At 38.0% G+C, this 16,460-nt stretch overlaps 1 protein-coding gene across 2 annotated transcripts in view; it reads left to right on the top strand.

Moving 5' to 3' along the window:
- The window catches only part of LOC143329164 (junctophilin-1-like), a 71,910-nt gene extending 56,408 nt beyond the window's left edge, over positions 1-15,502 (top strand). For both annotated transcript variants that reach the window (XR_013077871.1, XM_076744934.1), the window contains one exon: positions 6,442-15,502. The gene's annotated coding sequence lies outside the window, so the exon portion shown is untranslated. The remainder of the gene's footprint in view (positions 1-6,441) is intronic.
- The last annotated feature ends 958 nt before the right edge of the window (positions 15,503-16,460 follow it).

The following is a 16,460-nucleotide window of genomic DNA, read 5'->3' as shown; positions in this document are numbered from 1 at the left end:
CTGAACCAGAGACACTGTCTTACATTGGCCAAGGAGAAAAGGAACTGGACTGTTGCTCAGTGGTCCAAAGTTTTCTTTTCAGATGAAAGTAAATTTTGCATTTTCATTTGGAAATCAAGGTCCAAGAGTCAAGAGTAGAGAGGCACAGAATCCAAGTTGCTGAAGTTTCCACAAGCAGTGATGTTTTGGGGTGCCATGTCATCTGCTGGTGTTGGTCCACTGTGTTTTCTGAAGTAAAAAAGTCAATGCAGCCATCTACCAGGAAATTTTAGAGCACTTCATGCTTCCTTCTGCTGACAAGCTTTATGGAGATGCTGATTTCATTTTCCAGCAGGACTTGGCACCTACCCACACTGCCAAAAGTACCAAAAGCTGGTTCAATGACCATGGTTTTATTGTGCTTGATTGACCAGCGAACTCGCCTGACCTGAACCCCATAGAGAATCTACGAGGTCTTGTCAGTAGGAAGATGAGAGACACCAGACCCGACACTGCAGACAAGCTGAAGGCCGCTGTCAAAGCAACCTGGGTTTCCATTACACCTCAACAGTGCCACAGGCTGATCACCTCCATGCCACGCCACATTGATGCAGTAATTCATGCAAAAGGAGTCCCAACCAAGCATTGAGTTCTTAGAAATGAGCATACTTTTCAGAAGGCTGACATTTCCGTTTTTTTCCTTTTTTATTGGTCTTATGTAATATTCAAATTTTCTGAGACAATGAATTTTGGATTTTCATTAGCTGTAAGCCATAATCATCAAAATTAAAAAAAAAATAATCATAATTTAACTTTATGAAATGACTGACAAAAATATTGAACTTTTTCATGATATTCAAATTTTTTGAGCGACACCTGTATATGGGAATAATCAAACATTGCTTCTACAACCCTGATTCTAAAATAAATTGAGATGCTATGTAAAACATAAACACAATGTAATAATTTACAATCATTTTTGACATATATTCAAATTAAAACAGTACAAAGACAGTATATTTAATGCTTTACCTCATCAAATTCATTGGTATTTGTACACGTTTCAAATGAGTTACGAAAACAAAACAAAAGACTGGGAAAGCTGTGGAATACTTGGTATGAAAGGGGCATCTCAAAAGGCTCACTCATTCAAAAGCAAGAATAGGGCAAGGTGCTCATGGGCTCAGGAACACTTTGTAAGTCAGCAAATAGTTGCATTCTGTAAATCAGCAAATAGTTGCATTCTGTTTTTATTTATGTTTTACACAACTTTTTTTGGAATCAGGGTTATAAATAACTTAATAAAATAACTTTCTGACAGTGATTATGAAATAATTTAACCTTGTCACGTATATATTTACACTGAGTTAATAATAAAAGAAAAGTTTATTTAATATAACTTGTACAAGTAAACTTTCTTATGAGACCTTTGTTGAAGCAAGAGACTAGCCTGATTTGTTGGCATTATTTAAATTTTTACTTTAAATATTGATAAATGTTTCACTGATGATACAGTATCTTAATAGCAATCAAAAAATGGCAAAATAGAAAAAACAGGAAATCCGTGAATGAAAACACTATTTCGTGTCAACAGAAAATTAATACAGGAGCACATCAGAATGAGAGAGAAGCTCCTAAAATATTCTAACATATCCTATAACAGTGAAATATACAGCTGAAGCTTAACTTGCTGTATTAGAAACAAACAGAGAAGCGAAGCAGCTTCCCTCTGATCTGTCGAAAGAGGATTATTGAAACAACTCTCCTTTCAGTTCTGGAATATCAACATGCTTGTGATGACCCAAGGCCACCCACTTCAGTGACATAATGACAACTGTTTTTTAGTTATCTACAAAGCCCTTGTTGGTAAACTGGTATGTTTATATCTAATTCCTGCTGCTCTGGCACACATTGAGTTGGCTCCAGTGATCTGTTGATGCTCTTGAAGACCTGAAATAGAGCAGATTTTGGAACAACTGCCTTTGCTGTGAGTGCAGTGTTCTCATGGAAACGCAATACAATGTTACCTAAAGATCAGAACACTTTTAGTGCCATGAGTTAGTTGAAAACTTCATCTCTGGCTAAGGTTCCAGTGTTTCCAGCTGATTTGTTTTAAAACAAGAACCCCATAAAAGGGTCTCAAATATGCACTTGATGGCTATGCATGATACTGTGCTAAAAGTGTGAGAATAAAGCTAACAAGTCATCATCTCATCTCTCAGTTGATGATACATAAGACATGGAAATTGATAAACAGCAGTGCTCTTGCATTGCGGTGTAAAGCTAGTTATTCTGTTGTGAGTATGATAAGGAAAAGTGTAAGCTCTCACCATTAGGGTTGGGCATCGAGTATTGAGTATCGATTGGAACCAGGACTAACTTTCCAATTCTCCCGGAATCGTTCAAATTTTTAAATTTCGATTCCTAGTTTCGATACCCAGTCCGCCGACCGGAAGAAGAAACCGCTGAACACCAACGAAGGAGAATCTGCCGGAAGCGTTTGTGTTACCGCGCAACTATGGACCGTGTGCGGCGGCGGTCTAAAGTGCGGCTTCACTTCAATAAAAATAAGACAAGTCGGCTCAGTGCAACACTGATACAAAAAATATTATATCATGCACAGGAGGGTGCACGACCAACATGGTCAAACACCTCTGGGTTCATGGTGCACAAATAACAGAGTGCCTCATCTTCGACGCGCTGCGCCAGCCTTCCTCTGCTGCCTCTTCCTCTGGCTCTGGCTCCGACCCTCAGCCTAGCACCGCACTCCAGTCCAGCAAGTAAAACAGTCTCAACAACATCAACATTGAGGCAGCTAACAAGTTATACTCTTGTGAAAAGTGTACACCTGTGAAAAGAAAATTTCTAATATTTATATTCAAGTTCATAGATTTGATATTTATATACTAGTAGACAGGGTTGAGCCAGATACTCGTTTCAGACGAGTATCCGTTACTCTAGCTCACGTTGCTCTCTTCAATATTCCTTAGGTTTTCTTCAGCTGGCCTCTATTTCGGTTTGTATGATATTTAAAGTTACTCGGTGAACTTGTTTTGTAACGTACGCGGTGCAATTGACAAGACAGAGCTGAAAACGGCTCGTGTTGCGTCGGTCACTGCCTCCACTCCGGTCGGGTTTTTTTTTTTCTTTGCTGACATATTATTCCCCTTTTTGCCATCACTGGATGTTTGCATGAATCACCAAGTTCACACAGATCATTAAAAAATAAACAGTCTTACAGACCACTTACACACATACACACATATAGCTGAACACACAAAGTAGCCAATATTAATATTTTTATTGTATATCAATTTCAGACTTAAAATAATGTACAGATTTAATCCCCACCCATTTCCGTTAGGCCCCGCCCACTCCGAGTACAGATACGGATACAGATAATTTAGATGGTTGACAGATACAGATCAGGGGTGGCTGGCCGATAGAGGGCGCTAGGGCGCCGCCCCCTCTGTCTCACACCATGTAGAATCACACAGCCCTTCCTTTAATAAAACGTTTTTTAAAATGACTTTTACAGGTATATTCTATGTTTTAAAAAGGCAAAATGAATAATATAGTCTGAAGTGAGTTACTAAAATGTAAAATCTGCACTAAATAGTCAGATTAGAAATGTCCTACATTGTCTACAGTTACTAATAGCTGACATATATCCGGCCCAGGGCGCACACATCTTTCCCCATTGACTCCCGTTATAACTTTGACATGCGCAGTTCGTTCCTCTTCAATACAAGAGATACGAGACAGCGGGGTGCAGCCTGACTGCGCCCCGTCGCTATACACACCACCAGCCATGGGGTGGCAGCAGAGAGCGAGCGGTTTGTTCACCTGCGAGCCTGTAATTAAAACCGCCAAGCGAGTAACGTTGAGCGCAGAATGTTGGAGTAATTAGCAAACAAGATCATTAGCTAGTCACAGAGAGAGCTGAAAAAGGAGAAAATGAAGAGACAAAATCACTGAAAACAACACCGTTCGAGAGGAGAACACTGCAGGAGAAACTGAGAGTGAAGGAGCTCGGACCTGACCGGCCAGACGTCTTAATTAGACAGCAGTCCTAAGACAGAGGGAGGAGATATACACGCTCTTTTTCACGGAGCTGGTATGAGAAGACATCTTGGCAAACTGGATGCAGTGAGGCTGGTGTTTTATTTTGTTTCCCTTGCCTGCTTTTCCAAATCAAGGGAACTGATCAAGCGTGATCAAGCACTTTTGGCTTAAAGCCTAATGGTTTCAGTTATTTTCTTTATACAAAGTGACAATTTTTTGTTGCTTTGATAGTCTTAAATATGAGGATTTGCTGTGTTTTCATTGTCATTTAAGGTTGTTAATATAAATTTTAGCTAACAGAAGCACTTTGGGCTTTAAGCCTGATGGTTTGATTGTTTTTTTACACAAAATGTCGAGTGTTGTTGGTTTCATGTGTATGTATTTGCTGTTTTTTTTTCTTTTTTTATTTGAGTATGTAAATATAAATATGTTGTTCCAAACAATTAGCTGGACAGAAGAAGCACTTGGTACTCTTGGAAACTGTGAAAATGAATTGTTTCTCTTTTTATTGTTGAAGTAAAAAATATATTTATACATTCTTGGTCTGTTTAATGATGGAAAAGGAGATTTTAAGGGTTTCTGTGTACCAATTATATCTTATCTGGAGCAAAACATATCAAACACTGGGAAGATAAATTCAAATTCACTAACTGGTAACATTCACCTGCATTTAACTGTCTATTTGTAAACATAATATACATTAATTCTTGTGGTCTGGCGTTGCCAACTCCGCTTTTTGGTTTGGTAAATTAAGTGCGCCCCCCCAAGACAAAAATTCACCAGCCGCCACTGATACAGATACAGATACAGATAGTGGTGTACTTGCTCATCCCTACTAGTTGAAAACAGCCCTGTGAGAAATTCATAGTAAAGTTCATAAAAAGTAAGAAGTTCATACAATTAAAATTCATGGAGAAGTTCAGACTATTTTGTCAAGAAAGGCCTCTGGTTAGCTAGCTCATTTAAAACATGTAAACTTTTTTGACCCTGCCTCTTAAAAGAATCGGAATCGAGAATCGTTAGGAACCGGAATCGAAACGAGGAATCGGAATCGGAACCGGAATCGTTCAAATTCAAACGATGCCCAATCCTACTCACCATTATTTCACTGTTTGATTAATGTCTTTGGAAAGCATAAAAATATCTCAGGAAATGGTGGCAGGGGTTGCTAGATTATAAACTTCTCTAAATTGAAAAAAGAGCAGGACAAAGCTTTCAACATCACCATAAACTCTCGTAGCCTTCAGGAGCAGCATCATACAGTGGAAAAATACTACACAGTGGGTGTGAATGCCGTGAACGTGGCTTTCTAACTTTGAAGTAATGGTAGTTACTACTGTAGATCAGTGGTTCCCAACCTTTTCTCCTTGAAGCCCCCCTTGCCTGTGTCCAAGACAAGCCAGCCCCCCCCCAGCCCCAACTCATACCTGCCTACACACACTAAATGAATAAAGAGATTAATTACAAACTTTTATTTGCATAAATAAAAGGTCAGAGGTAATAAATAACTGAATGAATTTAAATGTGGACCAAACATAATTTAATTTGGATTATACAGAGTTTTGATTATCCAATTGGGAGTGTTATTGGGATTTTATGAATTTAATCTGCACAAATATAATTTTGGTAACCTCACAGCCTCAGTACAGACAAAATTGTGCACACCCCCTGTGACCTCTGGTGCCCCCCAGTGGGGGGCGCAGACCCTTAGTTGGGCACCACTGCTCTAGATCATAAGCTAGTTGCCAGACATGCAAATATTTGCAGTTCAACCTTCAAGCAGATTCACACTAATTCATTTGTTTCATCTATTCCTTATGCTTTTGCTTTATTGTTTTTAGCTTTGGAAGGGATAGAAAAGACACCATCTTGCAAACTTTTTAAATGCAGGGTATTGCTCCTGTTATAGCCACATGCTTATCACTTTGGCATATGGAGAAATCCAAAGCCATCATTGGACAATTGCTGTCTTGGGGATGAATTTAGCAATCAGATAAGTGATTCTATTACAAAGTAAATTTTAAATATAGGTCTGCCTTTAACACAAGCCTGTTTCAAAGAAAGGCCCAATTCTGCATTTGATGTAAATAAAGGCCCTGGCCACTGTGAGACTTTACAGCAATAATAAAAAACTGTTAATAGTTTTACATCACGTCTTTTTAGTCGCACTTTCATCATTTGTTTTTAAGGTGTTACACAGCCCATCTATCACCTATGAAACTGCCAAATAGTTATTTATTTTAAAATCTAGCTTTGTATCTAAAGATTTATGTTTCCATTTTCAAATTAGGTTACTTTAATATATGCATCGTTGTAATATGGCACCAAACACAGTCCCTGAATGTCATTTGGCATCATGTCATTCTATCCCTAATCACCAACTTTCTTACCCTGCAGTGGACTCATCCAAACAACACACCCAAGTGGCCAACTCTCCATCAGACAAAGGGGCCGTTTTAAAAGTGGCGCCAGTCAAAAGTGCAAAGACAGGCAAAACGGAGGACTGGAAATTGACGTATGAAGGAGGAGGAGGAGGAGAAGAAGTGGAGGAAAAAACACACGGAGGCGGAGAAAGATGAAACCTCCACCATAACCCCCCACCCCCCGAGTCCAACTTGATTCGACTGGCGATGATTTGTGACACCACTCAGAGTGCAGTGACAGCTGAAGCAAGCAGACGTTGGTTGGAATAGGGCCCCTGAGCCTGTCTATCAGGGCTCGAAATAACAGGAGGCCTGGAGAGTAGAGTGAATGTGAGCGAGCGTGAGGCCTGGCATCTATACTGCCTGTAAATGCCTGTTATGTGTGTGCTTGTCTGTTTGAAGCTCCATTTCCATCAAACTGTTCAGCAAATTTGAAAGTTTTGAAATGCTGCAATAAAAAATTTGTGCGTCTTCTAGTTGAGACTGAGAATTTGTTTCCCAAACGATCCACCAGAAGAACAAAGTGTCGAATAATGATAAAATTAAACTATTGCTGTTCAGGTCAATATGCCATGCTTTCATGAAATTTAAATATCATCAGATAGGCTATTTACAATATTTAGAGCACATTGTGCACTTTAATTGAACTATGTCACCGGGTCAGTCACACCAAGCCTTTATTTTATCAATCAATGCCTTTCCTGCTGCCATAGAATATCAAGTTGACTAAGAAACAATATTCTGGAGTAGTTGTGAAGGACATTACGTTAAATTTTTACTTCTGTTCCACTTCTTTCTTACATAAATCCACTCAAACCTATTTGGATGGAAACTAAGCTTGTACATATCTTAGTGTGTTTTACATATGTCTGTTTCTGCTGTGTGCATGCGTGTGTGTATATTTATGTGTGTGTGTGTGTGTGTGTGTGTTAGGTTGGGGGGTGGGTGGTGGACTGAAAATGTTCGGAGATGCACTTTGAGCTGATGGAAGCCAACAGGTGCCTTACCATTTTACAGAGTGACGTGGTGGTGGGTCAGAGGGACCCAGGCAAAAATGTGAAGCACTCGGCTAATTTTCCCTGTGCCATGTCCGGGGAGAGTTGCTCTATTTATATCACTCTAACTATCGATCTGTTTATATCTGTTTCTGCGGGTCTCAGCGCCCGCTGTTTTATATTGCTGACCACCTGTTATAGCAGGCTAGGTTTGAAAACAGTGAGTGCAGCAGTTAGCCCAACAGTGGGGCTGCTTTCACAGGAAAATCCTCCTGATTTTTTTGTGTTTTTACAATACAATAAATCCAATACAATATCTCCAGTAGTCATCCAGAAGTCATAGAACCAAAGTTACATACTTAACTCTGTTTGGATCTGTCATATGAAGAGAAATCAAGTGAGTGATTGCAGGTTTGCAGTTATGCATGAGCAAAGCACAAGCGATTTTGCCATTGGCATAGACAGCTGTATTGATTAAGGGCGTATTCACACCTTCCTTGTTTGGTTCAAACCAAACCCAAAAAATTGCTGGTGCAGACCTTTTGGGCTAGTGTGAATACAAACCATCAAACTCTGGTGCGGACCAAACAGCCAGACTGAGACCCAGCCAGAGAGGTGGTCTCGGTTCGATTCCAAACGAACCCTGGTGCGGTTCCCTTGATATGTGAAAGTGACCGCGCTCGGTCTGACCCTGTTCTAAAAATTATATGCCTTTTTGGACGCAACAGGCTGCCGTTGCTGCGGGCATTATGGGAACTATTGTTTTGATTAGCGCGGTAACTCCAAAGATTAGCTGCACGTTATCAGACCATTGGTTTAAAATGAATCGTGGCTCAACATGGAGCGAAGAGGAGACAAAATGTCTTTTGGAGTTTAAGGCAACATAAAAAGTATGCCGGAAAACACACATAAAAATGCCAATGCATTTAATAATTTCAGTACCTGATGCTCCAAAAGTTCAGCAAATGTTTGTGACTGTATGAAACAAATCAAAGCACGAGTGCAACACACTTAATCTCTATAATCTCCATAGTTTGTTTTCACCAGCCCCCCCCCCCCCCTTTTTTTTTACTGCATTACCCTGCATTACCCCACCCCTGAGCGTTTTGTCCAATGATTGACCGATCTTTGCAAACATGTGGGTTTGTTGACAAATTCTAGGGCTCTTGCAAAAATTGCAATGTGAAAAGGAATCGCACCAAACCAAAAAAGAAACATTGTGTTTTGGTCCAAACCAAAGACAGCGGACCAAAGGACTTTCCTGATCTGAATACGCCCTAAGACTGAGATGGATGACTACAAAGCAGAGCTTACATAAATTCATTTTCAAGATTTGCTCAAGCTAAAAAAATTGCTTGTTAAAGATCGATATGAGGTCTCCTTTTCGACACCCAAGCTGACAACATTACCTAAAATACCATGACCATCTACTGCACTGAATATTCAGAGGTACTGTCTTAAAGAGGAACAGATGCTTCCACTGATGTCTGTGAAATATACTAGTATACAAAACACATAATCCATGTATAACATGGTACCTGCTGATATTCTTTTTCACTTTAAATTATATTTTGCATAGCAGACTATATTTTTAAATATGCAACACAGCAAGGTACACCTATGTAACTGCACTAACACTTTCAGTCCAAGAAAGTTGCTATTTTTGTTTTTTCTCTCCTCTGCTTAGAACTGATTTTGGGTATACCTTTGCTGAAGGGCTGCAGTTAACTTCAGCATTTAGTTTTAGGTCTACTACTTTGTATGACTTTCTGGCCATTTTGGAGAAGGTGGAGCTTGTTATTTATTTATTTTTATCATACCATTTTAGTTTGCATATTTCTGTATTTTGCTATCAGTAAATTACTCCTCTGTTAACAAAATACTATTTGATGTTGAGTTGATGATAATGATTTCCCTTATGTTGTCAGCCATCACACAGTTTCAACAGAATTTGAGACTTTGTCTCATGTAGTATTCAAAAAAAATCTGCCAAGATCTGTTATTTTACAGACTATCCCAAGAATCCTACATAATAAAATGTGACAAACTAACTTTTTTTTTTTTGCTTTGATATTTTGCCTTTATAGTATATATGCCACAAAAAAGGAGCTATGATGCAAAATATATCTCATTTATTTATTTATGTTTTGATATGTTAACATGCATTTTTCAGCTTTAACCAATAAAATAATGTGTTTGCTGATTAAGCTGAATAATGATAAACATTGATTTTGTCTGAATAGAGACATTTTAATAGTTAATCAACATGATGGCATGATACCTGTTCTGTGTAACAATGTCCTGATGATTAATTATCATTAACCACAAGCCAAAATGCTGACGCACTTAATTTTATGGTTTTGGTTTTGTAATTTACAAATAATTTCCATATATATATATATGTGTGTGTGTGTGTGTGTGTGTGTGTGTGTGTGTGTGTGTGCGCGTGTGTGTGTGTGTGTGCGTGTGTGTGTGTGTGTGTGTATATATATATATATTTATATATACACACACACACACATGCACACACACAACTGAATTTTTCAAAAGATGAGACTTTGAAATCAGCAGTTTTACAAATATCAATGATTTCTGTTCTGAAGAACATTTTTGCTGCTGCTGTGTGAATGGTGGTTTCAAAATAAAGTATTTGGCATTTGAAATGAACCACCTCTAACACGCGATGTCGAATATATTTATATATTTATATGTTTGGATGAAAGGCTTCGACAGGAATTTTTGAACTCCTCATTAAGTTTATGTTAACAGAAGAAGAAGCGTTGTCTTAAATGTTTCCACTCAGAATTTAGCATAATTTATTTTTGTTATGATTGTGGTGCCTAGTTTAACATGCAGATTTTCACTAGTTTTGTTTTGCAAGTTTGTAAAATATAAGTAAGGGAGTGTTTTGAGTAACTGTTAACAGTTTGGAATGGGTTAGAAGTTAAAGTAAAAGTCAGTGTGTGAAAGTTTTTAGTTTTCTTAGATTTGTATGAAAGTCATAACAAGGCTGCAGTATGGTGCTTACAGTGCATTTTTAGATTATAACTTGCTGAAAAGCTCCTTTTCCATTCATTTATAGAATCCCACTGAACACCAGAAATACAACTGGCATGCATCTTCTTCATTCCATCACTGGGAATTTAGTGCTGTCCACTATCCACAGAGAAATAGCTTCTTCTTTCTTCTTGGATAATAACACAGTCAACTGATACAGCATGAACAACATTTTCAGCAGAAAAATTCATCACTACCTATAAACTATGTTTCTATAAAATCAGGATATAGGAACAACATAGTTGCTGACAGAAAACCTGCTGCAAACTGCTCATTCAGGCTTGTTATAATAATGTAAATAGCTCAGAGTATATAGCATAACCAAATATATAATCTTGAAACTGCAAGTCCACCGTATCACCAAAGATTAGCCAGAGATATAAGAGGTGGGGTTTTGAAGGTTAGAACAAATATCAATGAAGTCAGTATACCGTTAGGAGGCACTCGGTGTCTTTAAATGTGACTACATTTGGATAACTAAATCCTCTACCAAGTCCATTCTAATGGTTTATTTTAGATACGGCTGTTCTGTAAGAGTAACTTGACAATTTATAGAACTGTAGTAATGTATATATATATGGAGAGAGAGAGATTAAGAAAATCTCTTAATCTTAATCTCTTTTTATATGTGTGTGTGTGTGTGTGTGTGTGTGTGTGTGTGTTTTCTTTTCCCATCTTGAGGATATCAGAATTCCCTGCTAGCATCTTTTAATTAAAGCTTAACTTAGAGTTACTTCAAAGTGGAATCCAGTGGGGAAATAGCATAGAGGTAATACTAATTACACGTGTAGAAGGAGAGTTTGTTAGCAAACTTTGGGTTGATTATGTGTCATAATCTATTTTTACTTGAATTTCTTGCCACTATGGAATATGGGGAGGGCTGTAAGCAATGATGTAGCGTTGAATGCCTGTAATCAGCACAGTTGTGTGGCTGTTAGGGAACATCCTGAATATTGTACATACAGTAGGGGGAAGTGACGCTTCTAATAGTTGAAATGACAGCTTCAAATGCACTGTGGCAACTGTATGTGATGCCAAACATGAATGGTGCTGTGTTATCGTAACTGGAAGACGATGATTTGGGCCCACAGGTATTGTATTACTGTAGGTCTAATGAGTCAAAGTTGTGGTGTTAAAGCACAGAGTTCACATGCAGAGGTGTGAAAGTCTGATCTGAAAACTGCATTTCACCCACTCTGCAGCAAATTAATAGAATTTCTCATCATATAGCATCTAACTAGCATTTAAGGCTCGGTCAGAGCAGCATTTTGTGGCAAAATTAAATGGTTTCAGTAGATTTTCTGTGATCAGTTGATTCACTTGCAAGTACGAGGTAAGTTCAACAATGATGAACTTTGACATGCAAATTTGTACCACTGACCGACAGCATGCAGTCTTGACAGTGCTGACCTTACAGCTTTAGTTACCAGTTATTTTACAAACAAATATAAAGAGCATATAAATCTAACTACAGTTTATAAACCTGAAACCATCAGTTCATTAGTCAGTTGACAGGAAATTAATTGTAAACTGTTTTACTACATTGATACATATTTCAAACATTTCATTGTTCCAGCTTCACAGATAGGAGGATTTGCTGTTTTTCCTTTTCATTATTTAAATGATTTTAATGTTTCTATTCTGACTGGATGGGAAGCTTGGATGGACCAGATGGTCCATGGCCAGCAGTTGACACCATTGTTACAAGAGTGGCATTAGTACTTTTACTTAAATAAACAATCTGAATACTTCCTCTACCCCTGTATATGTATGTATACTATTTATATATACACACACAACCCCCAATTTCAAAGAAGTTTGGATGCTGCGTAAAATGTAACTAAAAACAGAATGCAATGATTTGCAAATCCTTTCTGATTTACATTCAATTGAATACAGTGCAAGTAAGACAAGATATTAAATTGTAAATATATGCTTATACTAAATTTGGTACAAGCAACACAAGTCAAACAAGTTGGTATAGGGGAAACAAAAGACTTTGAAAGTTGTGGAATGCTCAGAGAAGACCTGTTTGGAACATTCCACAGGTACATGGGTGGTAACAGGTGATATGATATCATGATTGAAAAGGGGCATCATCGAATGGCTCAGTTGTCCACAAACAAAGATGAGGCGAGGTTTGTCGCTTTGTGAAACATGCGTATGTAAGGGTTATTAATACATATGCTCAGGAACACCTTGTAAATACCATTGTAGGTAATCACAGCTTGCTTGCAAGTGATTGCCTTCTGTTTTGACGTTTTATAACGTCACAACTTTTTTGGAATTGGGGTTGTATTTTTGAACTTGAAAATGCAGCATAAATTTTCAAATTTGGGAGACAGGCCTGGACTGCAGACAGGCCATTCAAGTACCTGCACTCTTTCACTATGAAGCCATGCTGTTGTAACATGCAGAATGTGGCTTAGTATTGTTAAGCTGGAATAAGCATGGAAGTAATCAGAAAAAGACATGTCTTTCAGAATTAATGGTGCCTTCACAGATGTGCAAATTACCCATGTTATATAGCCACTAACACATCCCCATACCATCACATATGGTTCATAAAACTAGCCCTATAAGTATTTCCTAGTATTTCATATTTCTTAATCACCAAGTCTCTAAAACCACATATTTCAAGGGCAGCAGTAGTCAAGGAGTCAAGGGCTCAAAACTAAGTATGTTTTATTCAGTGTTATTGTACACAGAACATCCCTGGATAACATAATAACAGGCCACAGCATATTGCAAACCCAAGTTTTCAAACCATAAATTGTAAATTATAGCAACATATGCCCATTTAACTCATGGTTGTCACTATGAACAATATAATCATTATCATCCCAGTAACTTTTCTGAGATGTAAAATCATGTCCCATAGTACTAACTGATATGTAGTACTTGTGTACTATGTGTCTGATTGGTTTTCAAGTTAACATGCAGTATTTCATCTTCTCATTGTGGCAACATACAGACACCAAACAGACTCTTGTGCTCTGTTAAATGCAGTGCTATTTTCAACCAGAACACTCATTTATTAGGAAGAAATGTTTGTGCCTGCCCTAGGCCTTCAGTGGTGTATTTGATCATAAGTAACCTGCAATGAGGAAGGCCTATGGTGTTCCTCATAATAAAACCTTTGCTGGAGTGTGGGTGTTGTCAGTTTCAAGCAGAGAAAATACTATCATAATGGTTTACTCAGGTCTGATCAACGAGCGCAAACAAGCTCTCACAGAAAGAGGTTACCTCAGTTGGAAAGAGGAAGAAAGGATTTGAACAGCACTTGTCTTTTTGGTTTCTTTGATAAAATTTTGTTTTTCAGGAGAATGAGGAAGGGAAGATAAGGGTGTCTTGGGCTAATTAGGAATGTTTTTTGTGCTAAGTTATAATTGGTAATAAATGTGAAATTGAACCCTGCTCATTTATGTCATGAGAGCTTGTTTCATGAAATAGGTGTTGACAGTGATTTATGTGATAACTTAAGAGTCAAGCCCATTACGGATGTGTATGGAGCTCCAATATTTTAAGTGTTAAAATGCTATTTGAACTGTATAGTTTCTGCTAATTCTACCTTATGCATCATCATATTTTTGCCCCAACAGAACCTATTATGACTGATATCTGAAATAATAATGTAATTTTTTCCCCTCTGTATAGGATTTCTACATCACTGTATGCTGTGTATGTTTTTAAAGCATTTTGAGAGACTTTTTTTTCCCTAAAACTTCATGACTGACTTTTGAATATTTGGCTTGATTGCTAAATGAAACTGTCATCTTTGCTGGTGATAAAATGCACATTGTCAGTTATTTTTCATTAAAATGTTCAGGTAAATTAAAGAGTGGGTTTACATTTTACATAATGTGTTTGTGTATTGTTTGCCTTTGCTTTCCAGGTTCAAGACTCACTTCACAAGGAATGTATGATCGCTATCGCTATGCCAATCACTACAGTAAAATGTAGTATAGCCATTATTGCACTGGAAACTGTATGCAATGATTAGTTTTATATTCTTATCCAGTGCAATAAGATAATAGTTGGTAAGAGAAGAGGGACATTCCCTGTTGCTGTTGATCCACCCCACAGCATGCAGTGTTCCATTCCGTAAGAGATAATCTAACTCTAAAGTGTGAAAGTTGGCTCAGCTCTTATATGACTGAAATAGTCCCGATGACTGAGAGCTGCTGGCCAGCCTGGAGACATTGAAGGTTTAAGAGAGGTGGGGCTTTGACACAGAAAATTAACATGACATTAAGACAAAACAAGATGCAACAACAACAAACAAGATAAAATAAGATATAATTAAGGTAAGGTAGGGTATAATTAAGGTAATTCTTCTACACAGCCATCATTGAGTCCATCCTCACCTCCTCCATCACTGTCTGGTACGCTGCTGCCACTGCCAAGGACAAGGGCAGACTGCAGCGTGTCATTAGGTCTGTAGAGAAGGTGATTGGCTGCAATCTCCCATCTCTTCAGGACCTGTACGCCTCCAGGACCCTGAGGCGTGCAGAAAAGATTGTGGCTGATCCCTCTCACGCCGGACACAAACTCTTTGAGTCACTCCCCTCTGGCAGGAGGCTGCGGTCCATCAGGACCAAAACCTCACGCCACAAGAACAGTTTTTTCCCGTCTGCTGTCAGCCTTATCAACAAGGCCCGGAACCCCCCCTTACACTCTTCACATTTCACCTCGGACTCATTTTGTCACACTGATATAAATACAACTCTATGCGTTACATTAACGCTCAACTTGGACTTCTTTCTGAAAAAACAGACTGTGTTTCCGGAAAATAACAAACAACAAAAAATGGACTTGTGTATATATATTTAAATTGTTATATTTTGTGCTCTTATTTTAGTAGATGTGTCATACACCAATTTCACCACAACAAATTCCTCGTATGCGTAAAATTGTACTTGGCAATAAAGCTTTTTCTGATTCTGATTCTTCTGATTCTGGTGTTACAGACAGCAAGTAGGAATAAACAGGAGACATAGACTATAAAATAGTCAAATAGACTATAAAAAGGGATGCAAAATAAATTAATTGACATTTATATTTACATTATTCTGATGTGAATTGTGTAAGGTAGTATCATAATATTTATGCAGAGTTTGCTCTGGAATTAGCTAAATGGCAGAAGTCCCCACCTCATAATGGGGCTACAAAGTTTATGTAATAAACAAGAGCTTTTGGTTTCTCATATGAACCTAATTAAATGATGATGAAGTCTCGATAACCAAATTTTAGACATTTGTAGGAGAACAAGAGGCCTTAATCTAACCTTTCCATCCTGCATTCCTTCAGGAGACCTGGAGAGGAAAGACATTTCAACTACAAAGGGTTATCTATCACTGTTTTCATGGAGATGCTAATCTTTTCAAGAAACACATAGCATCCACAAGTTGTAAATCAGACATTCCTGTAGCAAAACTGTTTTGTGTGTCTGTGTGCTTTCTTTTCTACCACATCAGGATAATGCAAACGATATGCTTGATTCAATTTTGGATGTTCCCACAGCACTAAACTCACAATTTGTATGGCATCAATGCTTTTCCTGTGCTACTAGCTTGTAAAATAACAAAAATATGAATTTAATTCTCATAATCCTTTTTGTCCAGGTTTCTACTATGGAACCATACTGCCATTTAGAGACTACAAACTTTCCTTGTTCCTTTGTTCTATTAGTTAGCTATACCATTAGCTATCATATGCGCTTGTATTAGTATTGAAGAATGTTGCCATTAATCAACAAAATGTGTCTGATGGTGTCAAAATACATGTTGTAAACAATGTGTGATTGAAAATTGATCATTTAAACCAGACCTGGGCATTTTACAGCCCGTGGGCCACGTCCGGCCCTTAGGGCATCCCTGTCCAGCTCCCGTGAGGTCAATCATAAATTACAACATAAATGAAAAAGTATTTATGCTGTGCA

Source organism: Chaetodon auriga, chromosome 12 (genome assembly GCF_051107435.1).
Source record: "Chaetodon auriga isolate fChaAug3 chromosome 12, fChaAug3.hap1, whole genome shotgun sequence".
Classification (NCBI taxonomy): Eukaryota; Metazoa; Chordata; class Actinopteri; order Chaetodontiformes; family Chaetodontidae; genus Chaetodon; species Chaetodon auriga.
The sequence above is the reverse complement of the archived record's forward strand: the minus strand, read 5'-3'. Positions and strand labels throughout refer to the sequence as shown.